The following is a 26105-nucleotide window of genomic DNA, read 5'->3' on the forward strand; positions in this document are numbered from 1 at the left end:
CCAAATAAAAAGAAAGAAGAAGAATTCTGGTGTGTTATGTATGTTTATGTAGGAACCAATTATAGAAGAAAGCTAAATTGTGTTGTGTTTATATATGAAATTTCAGTGCTTGGATGATTCTCTTAATTACTAATTTATGCATGTGATATAGGATGGAGATTGAGTATGAAGTTTTGTCCTGAGTATATTCTCGAATAAATTAAATAGTTGAATTAGACCCATTGTGGATGAGATTATGGATGGGATGTGATCATAAATGCATGCAGGGTAAATTATTGATAACTTGGAACCTCCCGGTATAAAGGAGATTTTGTCGAAATTTCATTAGAAACTTCGGTAAACTCAATGAAAAAAATAAAAAAAGTATGCTCTATTTACCCTTTACTTGGAAGTTAAACGGATAAATTGACCTAACTATTGGGGTTGTTACATTCTAGACCTTATTGCAAGGCATTTACAATGTCCGATTATAAAAAGCGTAACCTTTATACACACAAAGATCACTTCTCATTACCATTCATGGACCAAATGCTTGAACGCCTAACAGATAAGTCTTTTTATTGCTTTCTTGATGGATATAGTGGATATAATTAAATTGTTATTAATCCTGAAGATTAAGAAAAGACTACCTCTACATGTCAATTTGGTACATATGCATATAGGAGAATGCTCTTCCGTCTATGTAATGCACTCGTAACTTTTCAAATATGCATGATGAGTATGGTTTCTGACTATGTTGAAAAAATAATTGAGGTTTTCATAGATGATTTCACTGTGTCTGGTGATTTTTTTTATAAGTGTTTAAAAAATTTATCTTAATCTTGAAAAGATGCATTAAAACTAACCTTATTTTGAACTATAAAAAGTGTTACTTGATGGTAGAACAAGGAATGGTTCTTGAGCATGTTGTATCTTTACATGGTTTAGAGGTTGATAAAGCTAAAATAGACATTACTTCATCCTTGTCTTACCCCTCATGGGTAAGGGAGGTTTGTTCTTTTCTTGACCATGCAGGTTTTTATCGACACTTTATCAAAGATTTCTCGAAGATTACAACACCCTTGTGCAAATTGTTAGCCAAAGAAGTGGATTTTATGTTTGATCAAGGGTGTAAAGATGCCCATAATGAGTTTAAAAGGCATGTCACATCTACCCCCTTCATGCAACCACCAAATTAGGATGAACCTTTCAAGATAATATATGATGCAAGTAACTACGTGGTAATGGTTGTACTTGGGCAAAGAATAGGAAAAAATTTGCATGTTATCAAATATGTTTCTCGCATGTTGGACTAAGCGTAATGTAATTACCATACAACTGAAAAAGAACTTTTTGCAGTGGTGTTTGCTTTAGAAAAATTCAAGTATTATTTACTTGGTACAAAAATTGTTATTTTTACTGATCATGCAGCTTTGAGATATCTTTTGAAGAAAAAGGAATCTAAACCAAGATGGATTAGGTGGATCTTGTTTTTACAAGAATCTGATCTTGAGATAAAAGATAAAAAAAAAAGGTGTCAAAAATCATGTAGTTAATCACTTGAGCCGACTGCGGACCAAAAATATACAAACCAAAACAGTAAGAGAGACATTCTTATACAATTAGTTATATATGTTACATTCCTTTATAAGACCATGATATGCTAATTTGGTGAACTATTTAGTCACCAAAGAATTCCATTCAGGTTTGTCTAAATCCCAAAAAGACAAGTTACGATGTGATGCTAAATATTATTTTTAGGATACTCCTTATCCATGGAAATTTTGTGCGGATCAAGTAATTAGAAGATGTGTACCATAAAATGAATTTCACTTCATTCTCACTTTTTGTCATTCTCATTCTTGTTGTGGCATTTTGGAGCAAAAAGTATTGCCCACAGGGTACTTGAATGTGGTGTCTATTGGTCTTTTATTTTTAAGAATGCATATCATTTTTGCAAATCAAGTGAAAAATACCAAAGGACAGGCAATATCACTCATAAGAATCAAATGCCTTTAACTAATATTCTTGTAAGTGAATTTTTTTTATGTTTGGGGTATTTATTTTATGGGTCTATTTCCTTCTTCTTTTGGTAATCTTTATATCCTTCTTGTTGTTGATTATGTGTCCAAATAGAGTGAGGTAAAAGCCACATGAACTAACGATGCTAAGGTTATTTTAGACTTTGTCAAGACTCATATATTTGACAGGTTTGGAATCCCCAAAGCTATCATTAGTGATCGTGGCACGTATGTTTGCAATTGTTCAATGGAAGCATTACTACACAAGTACCATGTGACTCATCAGACTTCCACAACCTATCATCTTCAAACGAATGTCAAGCTGAAATTTCAAATCGAGAAGTCAAGTTCATTTTGGAGAACACAGTGTAACCTAACCAATGGGATTGGAGTCTGCAACTTGGTGATGTACTTTGAGCTTATCGGACTACTTATAAATCACATATAGAAAAGTCACCTTATAAGATGATTTACGGGAAAGCATGTCATCTATCAGTAGAACTTGAACACAGAGCTTTAGGGGCCATTAAACAATGCAACTTTGATTATGATGCTGCTAAGATTGCAAGGAACTTACGATTGTAAGAGTTGGAAAAGATACATAATGATGCCTACGAGAATACAATGATTTAAAAAGAAAAGACCAGGAGTCTTCATGACCGAATGATTATAAGAAAAGAGTTTCATGTTGAAGACAAAGTTCTTCTTTATCATCTACGTTTGAAACTTTTTCCTAAAAAGTTACGCTCTTATTAAATTAGATCCTTTGTTGTTTTTAATGTTTTTTCTTATGATGTAGTTGAGATTACAAATATAGAAAAAAAAAACAAAGTGCTGAAGATCAATGGGCATCGATTGAAAACTTTCTATGAAAGTTGGATGATAGAACTTACAGCTTCTTTGGAGTTAGCTGAACTAATCTATGAGGTACAAGCATTAGATGTGTCAAGCTTATGATATAAAACAAAAGCGCTTACTAGGAGACAACCCAACACAATATATAAATAAATTCATATTGGCTTTCTTTTTCCCTCATCTTTTATTTTTTTGCATTTTACTCTATGTTTGTCATTTTTTTCTATTCCTTTTTTTTATTTCAACATTAAGGACAATATTGTGTTTAAAATGTGTGGGTATTTGGAGAATTTTGGTTTTCTTTGTTGTTTCTATGTAAAAAAAAAATATATGTTTTTCAACCTTAAGTCTTAAGTTTTATCCAATGAATTCTCATTAATTTGTGAAAATATGAGTATTATATATGAGATAATGTATTTTTTGTTATTTACCTCTTCAATAATTTTGTTCTACATAATTTTTTGAAAATTAATTCTTATTTTTAAAAGTCACTTACTTATGATATTATTTTTAGTTTTCCATGGAAATATATGTTTATAATTATGTTTAATTTATTCAATATTGATCCCCACGTGTTTTTTTTTGGCAAAAGTTGATAAGTGTCTTTAGGAAGTCTATTAGATATTATTTAAGAAGTCTATTAGATATTATTTAAATATATTTATTGGACTCTATTTATTTACGAGTTAATAATATAAATAAAAATCCTATATTCAAATAGAAATTAATTAATGATGTTAATTTAATCTATCAAATATTTTTCTTTTATATGGTGAATTTTAAGTACTGTTATATATTCTATTTAAAATAAAAGAAAATAGAAATGATTAAAATATTAAATGATTCTTAACAAGTTTAATTACTCAACTTTGTAATTATATTTTGATTATGTTCCTTCTTTTTGGTCTTATTTAAATGTCTTTTGATTCAAGCTTTGAGTTTGAGTGTGGTTCTTCTCCTCTCAACGGAAAAGGGGCTGGAAGAAGAATTTCCCTCATACGAGTGCAAAATCTTCATGATCTGAGGTCCTCCCCCTTCCAATAACACCTCCCGGCCACCCTTTGTTTTTTCTTCAAAGGAAATATGAATAGCAAAGCATATATGTTGATTTGAGTGATTAGTGCATATATATATATATATTGGTCCTCGATCGGCAGTCCCTTGACTTCTTTTATTTGGCCATCCATGGGTAAGGACTAGAGCTATGCACAGAAGAAAGCATCTCTTACTTGACTTCATCCATTGTCTTACTCTTCTTGCGTTGAAAAGCCAATCCTTTCTTATCTGTGTAGTGTCTTCAAAACCTATCCTTGTCACTTAGAGCCCCCTGCTCTCTCCATTAAGAGCTATATCCTTATCTCTTATGAACGTTCATGGTCTTCCTCATGATACAAAGCCATGAATTTTCCCTCGTCTTTTCTTTTCATTCTACTACTAGTCTCCTTCTCCCACCTCCTCACTCATTCCAGTTTGGCCATCAGAAAGTTTGAAGGTTTTTGCTCTCTCTCTATCTTTCTCTCCCTCCGATCTCTTTCTACAATAATAATATGTCATCTTAAAATTGATGGGTTTGTTTTTCAGATACCGGAATGACCAGAGCGAAGTCATCAAATATTAAAGTCAAGGTCAGTACAGTAAGTAGTTTCTACTCTTGTTGTCACAGTGAAATATTCACCAGCACCTTATGCTTCAGCTTGTTGTTTTTCTTATACTCTTTTATTTGGTGAATCTTCAGTCATTTGAAGAAGGTGATCACGTTCAGAGGAAATACTTGCATGAAGTGCATTCAGGACCTAATCCTATCAGTAATTCCTTTCCACGACAAAAGTGGAAAACAAGGTTAAGAAGAAGTCCATAAAATTACTTCTTCTCATCATTTCTTCTATACCAAGTTTGTCAGCTAGATTTGCAACTTTATATGAAAAGCTATTAGCAGATCTTTTAGTTATGCTTTTGAGTACTTGCCATTATTACAACAATCATCATCTGCATCGAGCTGGGAAATAAAAGTAATTCAAATGATTGTTCAATCTCCCCAGAAAAGAGGTGTGCAGTAGTATATTAATTATGAAGCAATGATGCCACAATAATTCATTATGGTGCGCGCCTAGCTGCTAAGCGATGGGCCAGCCCTAACTTCACGCAATCTGCTGTGTCGCATAATATCGGTTTCTGACATGGCAAAACAATACGAGGTCTACCATGTATTGTCTTAAAGTAGTCCAAGTCAAGAGGCGGACTACAAACACAAGTGCACAGCAAAACAAACACTTCTTATGAACACAAAAGAATTATTAGTCCACAATTTAAGGTACACCAATGCGTAGCGTTTGCACTACGTATACACAATCTTGACGAAAAACAACGTAGCTAAATCAAAATCTATAAAGTTTGCTTCATGTTTTCTGAAGTTTGAGTTGATGTTTGAAAGACTGAGGTAAAAGGGGTGCTTTTTATTTGCTTTATTAAAAGTTTGTTTAAAAGCATCCCCCACTATATATATATATATATATATATATATATATATATATATATATATATATGGGCATAAACATTTCTGCAACCTCATCTTGACTTCAACTTGGTTTCAATCAAAACTAACTGGGATTCACAGTAGGAAAAAAAACACTCGATTCAAGTAGTGGAATACCAGACTGACATCTATCACATCTGTGGAAAATTAAAAAGCATGAGGCGACGTGTGATCATTGGTTTATCATCTGTTTCGTAACTGTTTCAAAATATATGTTCTCCAGTTGCTGCTGGGTACATGATTTTTTGTTGGTCCTCTGTTTCAAACAATCAAAAGAGAGGAAAGAGGAGCATTATGAGAGGCATAATTGTACAGTTTTGAGAATAAAAATAAAAAGAAAAGCGTGTTATCCCTCTTGCTGCTGTTTCCTTTTAGAAAAGAAGTCTAAAAAAGCAATCTAAAAAGTTGCTTATAAAATCTGGATTGATGAGAAATGTTGCCAAACATTTCTTCTTCTCGAAGTATGATTAACTTTTCTTACATGTGTGTTCCAGTTCATTTGTCGGTAAAACACAAAATACATGTATGCCGTCGTGAAAACGGCTATCCATGAGCAGGAATGTTAGTAGACTTGCATCTATAAACAATATCCGGCCCCTGCCAAAGAAATTACAAGGATTCTCTTAGGGTGTGTTTTCTTTTGTTGTTCAATCCTTTTTTTAATACTTCTTTTATATCCAGAAATATAAAATTGATATTAACAATTAAAAAAACATAAAATTCATACGTTTTCAATAAATATTTTACAAAAACACAATGCATTACAATATCAAACACATACTTGGTAAAAACTCCTGTAAAATGACTAAAATTCCAAAGAAAAGTTTATCTTTTAATCAAAATAAATATGAACAAAGAGATGAAAAAAAGAAAAATCTTTCATTTCAACGTTTCTAACTCTTTGAAATATTTTGGAGTCTAGCAACGGGACTTAAATATTAAGTTAAATATGAATCATAACTTTAATACTTCAAAATCTATTTTATATATTTCTTGCTCCAAATACTAGAAATAATATATGACAATGTCAAAAACTATATCTATCAAGATAAGATGACAAACCTATTTTATATATTATCAATAGAATCCATTGTAACAAGTAGCACACTCATATTCCAAAAAAAAAAACATTCCATGATTGAACTATCAAAATAGAATAGCATAAAATGAAATTAAAAAAAAGACCAAAATACTTTACTTTGTATTCTAAAGCTAGAATTAGTGATTCTTGTAAATCTAATCTATTAAAATTTCAGTCAGTAAAATGAAAGAATTATAAATCTTCAAACTAATAAATAGAGATATCACAAATAAAGACATTATCACAACCATTATAGGAGTAGTTTCTCACCCCGAAAGCGACTTTACCAATTATGAATTCAATGAATCCCTTACAATAAATTCCTCTAGAGTATAAACCATGGAGAATGAAATTGTAAAGAAAAATCTAAAAAAAGATCTCAAACAAAACAAATAGCAATAAAAAAAAATGGGGATCAAATTTGAAAGATAAAAAAAATAAAAAAGGTGAAATTAAAAAATATTTGTAATTTTATGACTCAAGTGTATTTTAATTATTTTTTTTAAAGAATGTGACTCAAAGAATAGATGTGACCATGGAAAAAAAGGCTGATATACATATAGACAAAAAAATGGGAAACAATAAAAAGTGCATGGTTAAAAAAAGCATATAAAAGGCAAATAAACAAAAAAAAAGCTTAATCATTAATAATATAAATATTGAATGATAAAACTTAAAAAAAGAAAAATATTAGCTTTAAAAATGGGAAAAACAAACCCTGAGAAACTTAGGCAAATGTCTCAATCTTGCAACCCATTAAATCTTAGACCTAGGCTGAATAAAGAAGATCAATTCCAAACTAATTTAATATTGATTAGCCAAAGTCAATTCAACAAAGAGCAACAATTAAAAAACCAAAGAAAACCATAGTCATTTTTAAAATCAAAGGAAAATCTTAGAGAAAACTAATAAAGAAAAATAATTTAAAAACTTTATATCAAATAGAACAAATAGCAATAAAAAAAATAAGAATTAAATTCGAAGGAAAAATAAAATATAAAAGGATGAAATAGAAAAGAAATTCTAACCTTATAAATTATTTTAAAAAATCATTTCAAATATTGAAGAAAGAGATCGGAAAAAAATATAAATTTAAAGAATTAGCCAAAAAAGTCAACTAAAAACGATAAACAAAAAAACTTGAGATAATCGGGTTATTTTCAAAACCAATAAAAAATTTCACAAAAAGAAAGCTAAAAAAAAAAAGAACATAGTCTACAATTAAATAAATACCTAGGGATGAAACGGGAAAAAAATAGTTTAGAGAAAGAAAAAAAACAAGTAAACTCGAGAAAACATCTTAAACCTAGTTAAATTTTAAAAACTCGCAACCCGTGAACCTTGGATCTGAGTCAAATCAAGGAGTATATTATGAAGAAAATTAAAAATATCAATTTCAAAAACTTGTCAAAGAAAAAAAAATCAGCATTCAAAAGAATAGGTATTAAATTTGATACGAGAAATAAACAAAAAGATGGTGAAATTGTAAAATAAAACCAATTTAAAACATTATTTCAAATAAAAAAAATAACAATCAAAAGAATTGAGACAAAATTTGAAAGATGAAAAAAATTAAGAGGGATGAAATTGAAAAGGCATACCAATTTTATAAATTATTCAAGATAAAATAATACAAAAAGAAAATAAATCAAATCTAAAGAGTCGACAAATTAAAAAGTTATTCTTGAATTTTTAAAAGGATGACGTTAAAATTTAGACGGGGATAAAGGAAAGAAGGGGGCAATAGTTGTCAGTATCAAACTATCATGAAGCTTGGAACATACATTGTCTAATCGGGTTGGAGGTGTCGAGACCTTTTAAAGACCATCCTAAAAAGCCATGTTTGGTTGTGAAACGGACCCACATACTGGCGCATGTGTGGAACGTACTAGTAGGTTTTTTTTAATCATATTTAATATATGTCAATTACAAAAAATTCTTCTAAGCAACTTTTAAATCTGTAATAAAACTAATGTAAAATGCCAAAACAAACCCTTGTGAGAAAATTAAGTTGATTTTATCTTTAAAAGTATCAAATACTATTTTAAAAATTTAAAAGCTTAACTAGGATGGCTTGGTGAAGTCTAGAGTGAATTATCTGCAGATGCATGGCTCTTACAAATTCTACTAAATGAGCTTGAAGAGTTGGGGAAGATTACAAAGTAAGGGTTGGTATACTTGCATGCAAAACAGGTCCCTATATTAATAATATAGACAAATTCCTTGATACTTGCATGAAGGCTATGTATTGTATATTTATGTGCTTATGATTGTTCATATGAAATATCGAAGAAAATGAAGGTTAAAATACTATATTATAAAAGAAAAGGCTCATGAACCGACAAATAGCATTTATTTTTTAAATTTATAGACTCTAATGGATGGTGGCTTTTTTTTTTTAGCCAAAAAGCCTTGTTACATTGAACACCGACAAATCATTAAAAAAAAAATTTAGTATAGCATTTACTGCAATTAAATTATTTTTTATTTAAAAATATTTAAAAATAATATTTTTTTATTTTTTTATTTATTTTAAATATTAGCTCATCAAACAATCTAAAAATATTTTAAAATAAAACACATTAAAAACCTTTATTTTTTAAAATATATTTTTAAAACACAAAAATAATAAACTCATAATACACTAAGTGGGTATTTGACAGTGTAGCAGAAATTGTTTTTCTAAGTGTTTTTCACTAAAATATATATTAAAAAATTATTTTTGATATCAGTACATCAAAATAATTTGAAAATATAAATAACAATTAATTAAAAATTAAAAAATTTTAAAAATATTTTTAAAACATAAAAACATACTAAATATAATTATAATAAAAGGATGTAAATGCACTGACGGCGAGTTGTTGTCCTCGGGGATACAACTAATGCTGAGGAGGGACATGTAGTTGGTTCACTGAGAAGGGGTGCACTGTCAGTGGCTATAAGAAGGTCTTGGATTCGGGCATAGCTTGCCCGAACCCAACTAGAAGAAGGCCCAGGTGTGGCCTTTGGGCTCGAATATAGCTTGCGTTAGCTCAACTAGAAAGATGTCTAGAAAGAGGCCTGGGCCTGGGCCTGGATACTTGTAAAATGAAATGAACAAGTACTATTTTATCTATGCCTAGTTAATGTGAAGAATACGAAGAAAAGGAAAAATAATATATAAGGGTATCATTATTAAACAATGTGCAATAAAGTACTTCTTTGTGTTATTTACCACCTAGCCCTGGAATCTGGATATTATGGGCTTGAGCCCGTTTAATTTTGTATTTTAAGAATATTTTAAAAAAAATTAAATTTTTTATTTTTTATTTTAAATTAATTTTTTTAAATTTTTTTAGATGGTTAATAACAACTCCGCAAATGTCTATTCTCACGGTGTCGTTATTTAATTTTAATTTAATATTCTAAAATATTAATGATGCTGTGGAAAAATATTTTAAATTCATTTCAAGAAAATTATTTTTTTTTCAAAGTGTATTTGGTATTGTAATCTACCCATAAATCGTGACTAAATCTTGACAGTGGCTAATAATTTATGGGAGAAGATTTTTGTTACTCTCTGTGTGTGTTTGTTTTGGTTTGTTCCAAGTGCTGCTAGCATGTATCACGTCGATTACACGCGCCATATAGTGTTCCAAGTCCCTGCTAGCAATTGTTTTTGGTGTTTTGTAGTACCCAAGGGTCAGTTTTGGTCATTTTTTTTTTATTATTTTTTTTCATTTGCTTTATTATTTTATTGTAATATTTATAGTAGTGGATAATAATAAAAATATATATATATATATAAATAAGCATGTGGGGATTAAATTCACGCATAACGCGTGGATATCCTTGGGGATTTATAATCGAGGGGATTTTATGTGCATGGAATGATAAGGAACATTCAATCCCCTGGTTAGAATTAAAAACTAAAGGATTTCTTTGGTTTATATATATATATATATTTACACGCATTTTGATCTTATGAGTTTTTTTTTATTTATATTATTATATCTTCTTTTAAAAATAAAATGATTTTTTGCTCTTTTTTTTAAAAACAATTACGTTAGAAATTTTCTTTTATAAAAAAATGCTTTTTAAAATAATATATTTTTTTATAAATAAAATAAAAATTATTTTTTTAAAATGAAATTAGATTGGTAAGTTAAGGTGCTTTAGGGCAATACCCTCTTACTTACCTTTTATATTATATAGTAATTTATATCTACATATGAAATTACCTCAAAAGTGACTATATTATTTAAAAAAAAATATTTATCTTTTATTTTATTTTATTACTTGGCTTTAGAAATAGATTTTCATTTTATTTTAAAATTTTTATTTATAATTTTTATTATGATTTGTTTTTATTATAAGAGGATTTGAACTGGGTTAACATGACCCAAAAAAATCCATTAAAAACAAGTAAGAATAGATAAACATGATTTAAGATATTACAAAGAAAATAGACTCAAATACCCAATTTAATTTTACCCAATTTAATTTTCATCAACCTCCCTAGCCCAATGCCTGTGTTACAAGAAATGAGGATTGGGCCTCTTGTTCCAAATCACTTTTTAAAAAATTTTATGTTGAGTTTAAATGATAATTAAAAAGTGTATATTATTATAAGATTGAAATATAAAAGCAATTTATCTTTGATATAATATTTTAAGTTGATGAATCTTTCATTCAGTATAATCAGTTTTTTTATGTAAAAACATCTGAAAACCAATTAGAATTCATAGTTATGATAAATTAAATGATGATTTTTTATTTATTTTTTATATTTTTTAATTTCCTGTTAATGTCAATAGCGAAAACAATCAATAGATTTGAACATCCAAACTCATCTCATATCACAAATCTCCTCCTCCATTGCTTAATTTGTTCAATAAAAACTAGTTTTTTAAGAGGTGTTCAACCTTGCATGAGAAAACAATGGAAACCCTAAATAGCTATAAAGTTATTATTATAGGGTTTCGTCCGCCACAAACTTGAAAAACAAGCCAGCAACTGCCACACCTAAGGGCGGAGCCAGGAGAGGTGGGTAGGGTCCTAGCCCTTATATAAAAAAAAATGGGCTCTCTCTAGAAAAAATTAAAATTTTAAAGTCAAAACTAGTAAAATTTAAGCTTTGATCCTCCTAGAAAAAAGTTTCTAATTTTGGCCCCTCATCAAAGATTTTCTTGGCTCCTCCCCTATGCACGCCCTTAAACACCCAAACAAAATAAAATTTACTCATCAAAAAGCCGCCATGGATTATCCCGTTTGGTGATTATCCCGACTAAAAATTCACTTTATCCAAAAATTATATCAAGTTATCGTAAAATTTAGTATGATAGATTTTATTCTCTGTTAATCTCTTACCAAGCTTAATAAGGGATAAAAATAATAATTAAATTATTCATAATGATTGGTGAAAGAGAAATAAAATATTATTTGGTGCATATTTTGAAATAAAAGCAAGAGGTGAGTGACAATATCCTTTTGGAGGGTGAAATTTACCTTAAAATTAAGGTTTGGAGGGGTAATTAATTACTTCCCTTAAAATTTCACTTTATCCAAAAACTATATAAAACTGAGTTAAATTTCATAAGAGCATCACCTCATTAACCTCCAATCAATAATAATAACGTAATATGGAAAAATACAATTTTCAAAGACTATGATTTGAAAAAAAAAAGGAATTGATAACAAAAAAAAAACAATGTGTTAATGCAAAAAAAAAATTGCTAATACCTTGAAAATATATCTTTTTAATATTCTTAAAAAGTTCATATGATCTTATTTGTTAACAAAACAAAAGTTAAATGAAAATGAGATGATCACATAAAAACTAAAATGAAAAAAAAAATATGAATCTCAATTCTTAGCAAATAAAATGTTAAATGACAAAATTAAAAAAAAAAGATAAAAAAACATGAGTATCTAAGCCAATAAGCCATATTTGTGATCTAGTTGTGAGACTAAAATAACTTTATAGAAAGTAAATCAAATAAAACATGAAGCTAAATTCTTAAATGAATCAGGTGTTACAGGTGTGAAATCGAAAAAAAAACAATAAAACTTGAAAAAGGCAACGTAAAAAAAACTTGAGTCAACCCTAGTAATTTTGTTGAATCCATGATTCAGGATATGAGATTGGGATAAATATATAGAAATAAAAGTAAACAATAATGAATACAAATCCCCAACTAAAACAATGTTGAAAGATAAAATTGAAAAAAAATAAAAAAAAATGAGGAATTAAAAAAAGACCGAATCAACCCGATCTCATCTCTTAAACTTATAACATGGGTCATAAGGTTGGATTGAACCATAAAAGTCAAACTCAAAAAAATCTAATAATATGAGATGTTGAGGCAATGCTTTTGTTTTTAAACAATCAATAAAATATGAGATTTGGGTAATTGATTCAATTGAGTGTGATAAACTTAGTTAATCTAATAATATGATTTGAAAAAAAAAAGAATTGATAACAAAAAAATAACAATGAGTTAATGCAAAAAAAAAGCATGCTAATACCTTGGAAATATAACTTTTTAATATTCTTAAAAGGTTTATATGATCTTATTTGTTAACAAAATAAAAAAAAATTAAATGAGAATGAGATGATTACATAAAAAGTAAAATGAAAAAAAATATGAATCTCAATTCTTAGTAAATAAAATGTCAAATGATAAAATTTAAAAAAAATTAAAAAGAAAAGAAAATCAACCCGAGTCCACCTAAACCAATAAGCCAAACTTGTGACCTAATTGTGAGACCAATATAACTCCATGAAAAGTAAATCAAATAAAATTATGAAACTTAATTCTTAAATGAATCAGGTGTTGCAGACGCGAAAAAAAAATAAAACTTGAAAAAAACAATGTAAAAAAAAGATGTGAGTCAGCAATAGTAATTCTGCTGAATCTATGATTCGAGATATAAGATTGAGATAAATACATAAAAATAAAATTAAACAATATTGAATATAAATTAACAACCAACACAATATTGAAGGATGAAATTGAAAAAAAAAATAAACATTTAAAAAAATGACCGAATTCAACCCGGTTTAATCTTTTAAACTCATGACATGGGTCATAAGGTTGGATTGAACCATAAAAGTCAAACTCAAAAAAATCATGAGCTAAATAATGAGGGGCAGAATTGAAAAAAGGATAAAAAAGAAAAAAAATCAAATTATGAGGACCAAAATTGATATAAAAATAAAATGAAATCAAATTATGAGGAATGAGATTGAAAAAAAATCAATCAAGAAAAGTATAAGAAAAAAAATAACAATAAGAAGAATGAAGATCTAATTTGATATAAAAATCAAATGTTAAATGATGCAATTGAAAAATAAATAAATCAAATTTGATACAATTAAAAGAATAAGGATCAAATAATGATAAAATTAACAAATAAACATATATTTTTTTAATTTTTTGCTAAGGCAACGTGTTTTTCAAGGTTGAAGATAGAGAAAAGAAGGGGAGAGAAGAAACATTGTTAGAGCTCTACCGTGTGGGGGGCGACCACTCGTGCATCACCATCATGAAGGGAGCAAAGAGACATGTCAAACCCCGCCCTAAAATGTGATGTTTAACTATTAGGAGGAGCTGTTTTCACAATCCAAAAGGCATAAATACCTCCTACTTGTTGACATGTGTGTTACACGTGCCAATATTTTTTTTAAATAATATTATATTTTAATTAAAAAAACTTAAATGCTTCTAAGTAAACTTGTCACTTATAATTTTATATTAATCTATGAAAACGTTTGAAAAATAATTTTAAGAACAATTTGGGAATGTTACTGTTCAAAAAATCTTAAAATGCCTCAAGCGTCTCTCTCCTTCAAGTTTAATCGATTTAGCTTTTAAGGGTAATTTAATAATGTTATTAGACAGCTAAATACTGAAAAGTTCTAGATATCCACGTAGCTTTTGAATTGACAATATGATCCCGGGAAAAAAAAATCATTTTACTCTCCAAATAAAGTTATAATTTTAAAAAAATATATAATTTTACAGTGTAGAATCTATAATAAAATTAAAAAGCGTCCACATTAAAAGTCTCATCAGTTTTAATTTCTTTTTTTAAAAAAAAAAAACTTAAATTAATATTATGGCATGGAAGGCGGTGCACCGCTCAATGATGGAAGAAAAAACAAAAGCAGTGACATTGTCTTGCCGATGCCGACTATGGAAAGAGTCGCCGTACGCGTGCTGAATTATTTGAAGAAACAGCCAGCCAAACATACGTGCAATCGGCAATATTATTTCCTTGTCTGCTATTTACTAGTGAAATTGTCCACACTCAACGGTCGAGACATAATTTGGACAGAGAAATAAAAAGGGCATTGATGTAAATAATTATGATACGGTCCTCTCCGAAATGACATATATTTTGATTTCACACCCACAGTTGACCAAATTGTAGTTGCTGTCTCATCGCTCGCTCAGGTGGGAAGAAAATATATTTTGATTCCACACACACGCGTTATAATCAGCTCACATGTGTATTCAAATTAAATCACTTTATGGATCTCGTTTAAAATAAATCATTCACATCTAAATTAAACAAATTGTAAAATCAGCTTTCATGATGTTTTCTTACAATGAATGATTCCATCGCTAATTGGACTGTTGGATCTTATAAAATTAAACTTAGAAGTTGATATTTGAGTTAATTTTGTTATTTTTCTAAATATTTTCAGATTTGTTATTTAATTTTAGATTTTACATTATTTTTCTTTATATTTAGGGATTATGGTTTTGTTTCCTAGTCTAGGTCATTTTTTTCCAGCATATAAAAGACATTATAAACCAATTTTGTTAAAATCATGATCTAACTTGTAAAATTATATGAATTTACGGGCGTGTTTGTTTACAAGAAAGTGAATTCCTGAAATTCACTTTCCTTATTTTTCCATGTTTGATAACAATATGGAAAAGTAGTCAAAGGAAACTGAATTCCAGTCAAACCAAAAAAAGCAACGTTACCAAAGGAAAGTGTTTTCCTTCTGTTAAAGAAAGGAAAACACTTTCCTTTTTTTTCCAGCTCCATTCATTTTCTCAAATACACAGTCTCTTTTTCTTCAAAATCAATTGGAAGCTGAGTAGGAACAAGAGCATTTTTCTGGAACAAAGAATTTTTCTAGACCAATTAATTTCAGGTATTTTTTTCCTCTTTTATTTCATTTATGTTTTTATCTTCTTCTTCGTAGATCTGTAAAAATTATGGCATAAATCCTTTGATATTCTTGATAAATCTGCTACTGTCATATTTTTTCCATAACATTTTCATAACTCTTCATCTTATCTCGTCACATTCCACAGTTAAAACTAACCAAATTCATCAAGCAACCCACAAAAAACACATTTTTTCCATGACTGTTTTCTTCTTCATGAATCACAATCGGCAAAACGGGGGTGGGGGGGATTTCTAACCAAACAAAGAGACAAAACCGGGGGGGGGGGAGATAACTGTGAACAGAGAGAGGCAAAACGGGGGGGGAGTGCGATTTCTGTGAACAGTGAGAGGCAAAACAGGGGGGGCATTTCTGTTAACATAGAGAGGCAAAACAGGGGGTGATTTCTGTTAACATAGAAAGGCAAAATGGTGGGGGGGGGTGATCGATTTCTGTGAATATAGAGAGGCCAAAACGGGGGTGGGGGGGATTTCTGTTAACAAAGAGAGGCGAAACAGGGGGGAAGATTTCTGTGAACTTTACTATGAAGCAACCCCTCCCTGTCCCCGGATCCAGCCACCATATACTTTCTGTCAACCCTTGCTCTCTTTTTTTGTCAAGTCACAGCATTACCAGAGCAAGTAGCCAGGGGAGAAAGGAGGAGAAACCGAGAGGGAGAGGGAACAGGGGAATGGGGGAATGAGAGAAACCGAGAGGGAGAAGGGAATGAGAACAAGGGAATTAGGGGAACTGGAACCGGGAGAGGGGGATGAGAACAGGGGAATTATTGGAACTGGAACTGAGAGGAGAGGGGAATAGGAGGGGAATGGGAACAATGCAATTGGGGAATGTTAATGGGGAATTATAGAAACCGGTTATAACAGGGGAAATGAGGAATTATAGAAACTGATAGGGTGAGGGGAATGGGAGAATGGGATGGGAACAACGAAATTGTAACAGAACCCTAATAAACATAAATTTGTGTTTTATTTTGTTTTGATTAATTTATGATTAGTGTTTGATTATATTTGTTATATATGGATAAATTTATGTGACTATGCCGGTAATTATATGGATTTCATTGCGCAATGTCTATTGATTGTTGTGAATTTATGAAATGTATAATTTTCAAAACGGTTTTATCATCGAGAAATTGAATGTTATGGTCTTAAATAATATATTTTAAGACCTTGTTTGTTTAGGGAATCAGATATCATTGCCATAACTATTATATATTGTCCGCTTCTTTCAGCATAATTTATTATATTAATTGTGTAAGTATTTTATATGCTTTTTTTAATATTTATTTCCCTAAATTTTTAGGTTTTTTTATCAGAAAACTTCACTTTTATGTTATGGATAGTAATATAATTCATGCAGCATGTATGGGAGCAACTGTAACTGTGATAGCTAAAAGGTAGCTATTATTGAACAAGAAAGAAATACAATTTATATACCAAGAGAACCACGTATAAATGCAATTGTTCAACGAGAATTCTATATTGACAGTATTTTGAATCGAGGTGATAGACATTGTGTTGAACAAATTCGTATGAAACCTATTGTCTTATATAGATTGTGTGATATTCTCACAAGTCATAACCTATTACGATCAACTCAAAATGTATCGATTAGAGAGCAAGTAATTGTGTTCTTATAAATTGTAGGCCAAAACCAAAGATTTTGTTTTATTAGTGGTATATATTATAGGTCTGTTGAAACTATCCATCGTTACTTTAGAATTGTTTTAAAAGCAATTTTTAAGTTATACAAACACCTTATTAAAGATCTAGAGGATACAATTCCAGCTGAGATAATGAATAATTGAAGATTCTATCCTTATTTTAAGGTATGAGAACAATACCAATATTTTTATACATTAATTAATTACATCTAGAAGAAAAGTTTATAAATTATTTTTTCATGTTTATATAGGATTGTGTGGGAGCAATTGATGGTACCCATGTTCCTACAAATGTTCCTGTTGAGATTCAAGGAAAGTTTCAAGGTCGAAAAGAAGAAACAACACAAAATGTTTTAGCAGCTATAACTTTTGATTTGAAGTTTATATATGTTTTAGCTAGCTGGGAAGGAAGTGCACACGATTCATGGGTTTTAGGTAATGCATTATCAAGACCTAGTGGTCTAAAAATTCTAGAAGGTATATAATAAAGTATTGTATTATATGCAATAAACATATAAAATGTCTTATCAGATAAAGATAGTAATATGTTTTATTTTTTTAATTTATAGAGAAATATTATCTTGGTGATGCTGGTTACGTTATTTGAAAAGGAATCATTTCTCCTTTTCGTGGAATTCGATATTACTTGAATGAGTTTACAGAACGTGCACCAGAAAATGAAAAGGAGCTATTTAATCTTCGACACTCTTCATTGAGAACCGCTATTGAGCGAATGTTTGGTATTTTGAAGAGTCGTTTTAGATCAATTGATGGAAAAAAATTTTGGTCTTATGAAACACAAGTAGATGTTGTGCTTGCATGTTGTATTATTCATAATCACATAATGGGGGTTGATCCTTATGACTTTCTTATGGAAGAAATATGTTCGGATAGTGAACCAATTAGACGAACAATCAACTTAAGTCAACGGGAGGAAAGGGAAGAGAATAGGGAGTGGATAACAAAAAGAAAAATGATTGCATCAACCATGTGGAATGATTATAACACTCAAAGAAACTAGTAATTGAGTGTTAATTATATGTGTTTGTTTTTATTATGTCTTGCTTGAGTTTGTATTATCTTTGTTATTTATTTGGAGTAGATTTTGACTTTATTATAATTTCTCTTTTAATTATTAATTGCAGTTTTTATATGAAATTTATTAAATCTAAATATTGTATGATTTTATTTTGTATAAATTTGTAATTTCTTTTTTGTAGAAATGAGTTCCACGCAGAATGAAAAATGCAAGGGTAAGCACTTCACATGGTCTAAGCCTATGTCTCACATGTTGCTTGAGATATTAGCTAAGGAGGCACTTAAAGGAAGCAAACCTTCTTCCACATTTAAAGCAGAATCTTTTGTTAAGGTGGCTATAAAAATCAGTCAAAAGTTCAATGTGCAATGCGAGCCTAAGCATGTGGACAATCATCTCAAGACTGTGAAAAAAGAATGGGGAATAATAACCAAACTTAAAAATAAAAGTGGCTTTGGTTGGGATGATTGTTTGAAGATGATTACAGTTTCGAAAGATGTATATGATGAAGAAGTAAAGGTATGATAAATATACTCTTTGTAATTTTTATATTTACTTTTGTTTCTAAAATGTTATACAATAAACTAAAAAATTGCATATTCTAAACTTTATGAACAGGCACATCCCAATCATGACAAGTATCTCAACAAAAAACTTGATATGTACAAGACAATGACAATTGTTATTGGAAAAGACATGGCAACCAGGAATTATGCTAAATCATATACCGATGTCAACTTGGAAGAGAACACTGAAGAGCAATCAATTTCAATTGAAAATGAAAGGAAATATGAAGAAACTTTTAAGTGAAAAGAGACATCTTCCTCTAGTACACAAAAAAGGCAACATAGGAAGAGAAATCGCATGTATGAAGATGATGGTGTTGAAAAGTTGTCTAAACAGATTGAACATATAACATTTGCAATTCAAAGCCTCAACAAAAATCAACTTGATGTTAATGCGTTGTATGCGGAAGTGATGAAAATTGAAGGCTTTGATGAGATCACTCTTGGGGATGCATTTGATCATTTGGTCCAAAATGAAATGTTGGCAAAAACATTTATTGCAAAAAAAATGCTAATTTGAGGAAAATTTGGGTTTAGAATTTTATGAACCAACACTACTACATGCCTGCTTGCTAAGATGGTTTGATTATGTTTAAAATTTAGGTTCAGACTATGCTTGTTATTTGACAAGTATGTTTGCTTGTTTAATTCGGTCTAACATGTTTATGTTTGTAATTTGAACTAATATGTATGTATATGACATCGAAATTTAATATTTATGCATGACTTTGTTTGATGTTAGATATTTATATTTATTTCTTGATGCTTATTAGATATATATTAAAAGGATAATTGCCTTTACCCGTAAAAAAATATATTTATCCAAAAAACCCATCAAAAATATTTATTTCCCTCTATTTATCTTTTTTCAAAAACTTCATACAAAAAAAAAAACAAACCCAAATATATAACTCTTACCATAAACTAATTTGGCTTTCTTCATATGAAAAAAAAAACTTATTTTAAGCTTTTAAAATTGAAAAAAAATATAGTAATAGGTTTTACTTAAAAAATATTTCACAAGCTTATTTCTATATAATATGATATGACATATATAGTTATATTTTATAAAATAAGCTATGTATGAATATATATTATAATAAAAAAAATTCATCATTATACTTTTTAGATTTCATTCTTTTATTGTAAGTGATTAAATATTTATATTAAATATTTTATATATATTAGATAAACTTGAAAAAAAATTAATTCATTAATAAATTATTTTCCAGTTCATTTTCCATAATATAACTAAACATTGGAAAGTGTTTTCCAGTTCATTTTCCATAATACTACCAAACATCGGAAAATACTTTCCCGGAATTCACTTTCCAGGAATTCATTTTCCCTAAAATTCACTTTCCAAAAGGAAACAACTTTTCTGCAAATAAACGGAGCCTACAAGTCAATATATGATTAATATACAAAATCACTTTACAAACTCAAAAATTGGACTAAAATTGAGTAAAATCATGATCTTGAAATCATTTTTACGATTTCACTGACACACACACACACACACACACACACACACACACTGCAGCGCAACAATAAACATTTACCCTAGCCTTTCTTAGTCTCTTTTTTCTCAGTCGTTCAACAATCAACCACCACTAATAGCCCTCTCTTTTTTTTTCCTATCATTGACGACATCCTCTCTACCAGCCATCGTGAGGTCCAAACAACAACAACGACGTCCTTTTCACCGGTCATCGTAAGTTGTTTTGTTTGTTCTTGTCCCTATAAACTTGTATTCTTAGACATTTTAGCTAAAAAATTTTAATGAGAAAATTAATTATCTAAAAATTTTAATGAGGAAACTTAAGAAAATATCTAATTGATATTTTTGTTTAAAAATACCTTCATAACCAATATAAGAGGCATCAATTTCTTTAATAAAAAAGGTGTTTCAGTTAAAAATTCCTAGATATAGGAGACTCTTAACTTTACTTTTAAAAGATTTAAAAATTTTAATCATTTGAGAATTACATAGGAGAATTTTTCCTAAAATGCTTGTATAAGGATTGATTATTGATTTAAGATTGGAAAGAATTCTATAACATAATAAAGTCATCCAATAAACTTTTAATGTTAAGTTTTTTCTTTAATTTCATTTGAAAATTTGTTTGCAAATTCAATTGATCTATTAATAGGATTTATTACTCCATAATATATTATATATCCTAAAAACTATATCTTTATTTGACACATATTCATGCAAAAAACAACCAATCCATTATGTTTTGTTATATTAAACAATTTTTGCAAATGCTTGAGATATTATGAACGTTATGTATATTATTGCAAATTTAAAATAAGAATTAAGGATGTTACCTTTTAGGATTATGAAGGAGTGTTTGTAAGTCTAAATGACATTTCATACTATTCATAATGTTCAAACAAGATGGATGTTGTTTTGAAATAATCTTTTTCATCTATTTGGATTTGTTAAAATCTTAATCTCATGTCCAACTTTGAAAAATCGATGCATGGTGGAGTCTTTTGATTAAGTATCGTTTGTTAGATATAATATATCTATTCCATTGATGATTTATTATTATTATTATTATTATCAAAAAGCTTGTAATTAATGACAAGTCTTGGTGCATCTTGTTCTATTTTTGCTTGATTTTAAACATAGAAGACAATACAAAATCAAGGTGACTTACTTGGCCTTATGAGACCTTTTTAAGCATTTTATTGATTTTCTATTTTTAGTATTCAAGTAATTCATGATTCTTATGGATTGGCCTTGATTTTGTTGTAATCCCTTTTTCATCATTTTTTTCATATGCTAATTGAACTATATGCTATCTTCTATTTCAAAATGCATCACGTAGATCAAAACAAATTTTTCTTCTAAATAATTTTTGAATTTTTTAAACTTTTTCTTGATTTTGTAAACTTTTAATTTCTTCTCCAATCTTTTTATAGTATATTTCAAATTTAATGAGTTCTTTTGAATCACAAAGTTGGATTTGAAAATTGATTTATTTTGAAAAATATGTTTTTCTATTAGTCTTAGGTCATGATTACCTTTTACCAAGTATTTTTATTTAAATTCGTTGGCTATCTACTTCGAAATGATAAATTTGAGTTAAAAAAACATTTCTAAAATAACTTATTAAGTCGTGTCTCGAAGTATGGATATATTTTTGAAACAAATCTCTTAATTGTATATAAGAATCTTATATAACTTGTAATTAATCTGAAGTTTTTTATTATTTATCATTAGAGCCATTTAGGGTTTCGATCATTTTATCATAAAACTTTGTTGACACTAACCTTTTCTAATACTTTTTGACGACTCCATAATCAACTAAAGCAATTATTTTGATCTTGTGTTCTTTGTTAATAGCTAAGGCTTTTTTAATGTATTATTTTTAAAATTATATTTTTGTAATAGTATTTATGAATTCTTGATGTTAAATATGATTAGTAATATTGACTTGAGATGTTGATGGTAGATCTTGGATTGTAAAATCAATTTGAGATGAAAATCTTGGTCTTGTTCACAATGATTATTTTAGAATTTCCTTAATTCCTTTTTTATTTCTTTCACTTCTTGCTAAAGATATTGAATTATTATTAGGCTTTGGAAAATTGATTGAATATTTATTGAACATTACAAGGGTTAACTTCTTTTGATTATTTTTCATTTGAGATTAAGCCTTGTAGTTTTAATAAATATTCTTATTTAGTATTAGAGCATTTTTCTTATGTCATGACATTTACCTATTTGTTGATTGCCTATTGACTAGGGATGAACACTTGAAAATCTGCATGAACTAGTTGACTGTTTCAGCCATCAATAAGGCTCAAATGACTAGTTTCTTTTGAAAACTTATAAATAGCTCTTATTTTTGATAAAATAAAAGGGATTCCAAACATATATGATGTAGAGACTATTTCAAATGAAAAAAAAATAGAAATCATCAATACTATCATACTCTAAGTTATGCTAATTGTAACATTCATATTCTAGCACTTTAAGATTAAGTATCCATTGTTATATTCATTACACTTAAACACCTTCAAATATCATAAGTGTTATTATGTGAGATATAAAGATACAAGTTTCAATTATATTATCCACTCTTTAAGAGAGTATTTTGTTGTAAGCAAAAATCAAATAATTGTAAACCTTTAAGAGTTTAGGTGAAAAGCTCTTAGTCAAAAAAGGCTTGGTGTGGGTTCACCAAGTGACATTATATCTTTGAGCTTGGATTAATGAAGGCTATAATACTCAAGTATGGTTTGGCACCTGAGATGTGAATGTAGGCTCGCCAAACTATATTAAAAATCAACTTTGCAATTTTTATCACTATTTACTTTATCAAATTTAATTATATTGTTGGTTAATTAAATTAATTACAATATTATTAATTATTAATGAAACACATAATTCACGCCTCTTAGATGTATTGTTTTCTTAATCTTAGAACAAATTTTTAGGTGATGACAAACTATTAATTTGAAAATGTATGTATGACAAACTATTAATACATGCTTATCAATTTATTCTATAAATTTTATAGCGATCAATTTTATTAGATTCATATAGTTTTTAACATATATACATGTTTAATAATAAAAAAAACATTTTTTTTTCATATAATTAAAAAAGAGAAAAGGACTAAAAAGAGAATTAGCATAAATAATTAAATTTGAAAAAAATACCCTAATGCAAAAAAAGTAAAAGTTTAATTAAACAAATTAATTAAAATTTGAAAATAACCCTAATACAACCAAATAACCCTAACTGAAAAAATCTATAGAATTGAATGGAATTATTTCATACGATCCTTATATTTATAGTAATCGACAATCGTCAATGTAAAGATAAATCTGATAATGCTTAAGGAGTTACTAATGGCTTCTTGATATATACCTTTTAGACTTATTTTGAAGAAAGAAATTGTTATAAATAAAAGATAAAAATTTTAGATGGAGATAATATCTTCATTTTTTATGTGTTATGAATGTTTTATTCTCCTTTGTCTTTATGTTTATCTCTCTCAAAATGAATTTCAAGAAATAATTAATAGGATGTAACTAATTATTTTATGAACAATTAAGACTTTTCATGCATATACCATGGTAAATGACCATATATTTTATAAATAATCTTTAGTAAATATAATGCTTTATTTAGTTTTTAAATTTATTGAATTTGCTTATAATTAAAGAGTCTATAACTACAAACATTTATAAAAAAAATATTACAAATAAATCTTACAATTTATATAATCAAATTTATAAATTTATAACACTTTACGTCACATAAAAAAAAATATAAAAAAATTATATATAAAATTACAATTATATTTTAATTAATAATGAAAAACCCTTATATAAATATTAAACTTTACCATCAAACTATAAATCAAATTAATATTACAACTTTGTAATAAAAAAAAGAAGAAGCTAGAACTTTCACAGAACACTTTGTGTGCATGCAAAATCAAACCTCAACTAATTCCAGGAAATAACAAAATCACTATCATCTGACATACCGGCAGTCTTAGATGCAGTAGAAGAATCTTGATTTTCATAAACAAATATTTTTTCAGCATCTTCTTTGAAAATAACCTTTTTGGGTTCTTCGAGCTTTCTGCTATTGGAGAAGCTGACAAGCTGATGGAAACAAAATGCTTTCTTTGATGGAAGATGGATTGAGATTCACCAGTTTGGTTTTCCAAGGTAGCAACATCACTTCCCTGCTGCAAAACACATAAGAAATATGTAATCCCTTTACCTATTGTCGCTTTCAGAAGTTATTTTATCAAGAAAATTAACACAAAGCCACCCAAGAATTCCTGTGTAATCAAGCTATAATTGTTCGGTAACTATCACAATATGTGCAGCATACCATCGCCGATGAACTGAAAGGTTGAGAACCGCTTGGTTGGCGCTAATCATTCAACATTTTGCTTAGTTCAATGCTATCAAAGCTATCCACTCCATTTGATGAGATGTATTGAATGAGTGCTGGAAATTCTTCTTGGAAAAATCTGCTTTCCAGATCTGGATTTTTGCTGTTTTCCATCATGAAAAGTTACCCCTGAAAGGATAGTGAGATTTGACAAAGATAAATTATTTAGCAAACATATTTCAAAGGTCAAAGATTTTTTAAACAAGAATAATCTCAAACTTCTTTTAGACCATCCCTGTATGTGTTGGCTTTCATGTTGGGCGAGCGTTTTCAAAGTTATGGTCTTCTCTGGGTTGTGATTGTTCTTTTTTCAGCTTTTGTCTTTGCAATAAAAACAAATATAGCAAGATATTTAGTAATAAATCAAACTGTATTTTATATGGAGAATTCATTAAAAAATTAAGTCTGAAATACAATTTTGATCTTGTTTTTATGTTTTAAAAATATTTTTTAAATATTTTTATTTTATTTTTTTCTTTGCTTCAAATTGATATATTTTTAGTATTTTTAGATTATTTTAATGCGCTGATATAAAAAATAATTTTTGAAAAATAAAAAAATTATTTTGATGCAAGTAAAAAACACTTTGAAAAGTATCCACAATTACATTTCCACCAAACATTTTATATATGTTTTTTGCTACCTATAAACTTTAATTATAATTTTTACGTATCTAAATTCAATTAATTACAACTAATCATATTTTTTTAAAACTTATTTTTTTTAACTACAACCATAAAAATTACTTAAAAAACAAACACACATCCATCTAGCATTTTTAAAATAGTTTTGAGAACGAGATCCAAATCATATTTTAAAAAATTTTAATTTTTTTATTTGAAATAATTATTTTTTATATTATTAAATTATTTTGATATACTAATATAAAAAATAATTTTAAAAAAATATATTTTTTATTTTAATATATTTTTAAATAAAAAATATTTTAAACCGTTATTACTATTACAATCCCTAATATATCTTAATATCAAAGTTTGAACAACAAAATCTTTTATTTTATAGAATTTTAGTCTCAATTTAGGTTATGATAAGAGGTTTTTTTTATTATAAAGATAAAAAAAATAAATTATATTGTTTTTTTTGTTGATTTTATGATATAATATATATGAGATTATATTGATTAATTTGAAATTTTTTTTTTGTTAACTAAGGATATTTTATATAATTTTCAAAACAATTGATGTAAAATGTAAAACAATTACCTAAAACAGTAATTGAAAAAAGA

The 26105-nt window shown here is 28.2% G+C and overlaps 2 long non-coding RNA genes across 2 annotated transcripts; one reads left to right on the forward strand and one right to left on the reverse strand.

Annotated features, from left to right (window-relative positions):
* The first annotated feature begins 3742 nt into the window (after window positions 1–3742).
* On the forward strand, window positions 3743–4803 carry LOC133702613 (uncharacterized). Its single transcript, XR_009843771.1, has 3 exons — window positions 3743–4347; window positions 4437–4489; window positions 4591–4803. It is a non-coding gene; the product is annotated as an uncharacterized LOC133702613 (long non-coding RNA).
* Window positions 4804–24274: 19471 nt separating this feature from the next.
* On the reverse strand, window positions 24275–25185 carry LOC133702614 (uncharacterized). Its single transcript, XR_009843772.1, has 2 exons — window positions 24797–25185; window positions 24275–24647 (listed from the first exon to the last, which is right to left on the reverse strand). It is a non-coding gene; the product is annotated as an uncharacterized LOC133702614 (long non-coding RNA).
* Window positions 25186–26105: the final 920 nt, after the last annotated feature.

This window comes from Populus nigra, chromosome 9 (assembly GCF_951802175.1).
Source record: "Populus nigra chromosome 9, ddPopNigr1.1, whole genome shotgun sequence".
NCBI lineage: Eukaryota > Viridiplantae > Streptophyta > Magnoliopsida > Malpighiales > Salicaceae > Populus > Populus nigra.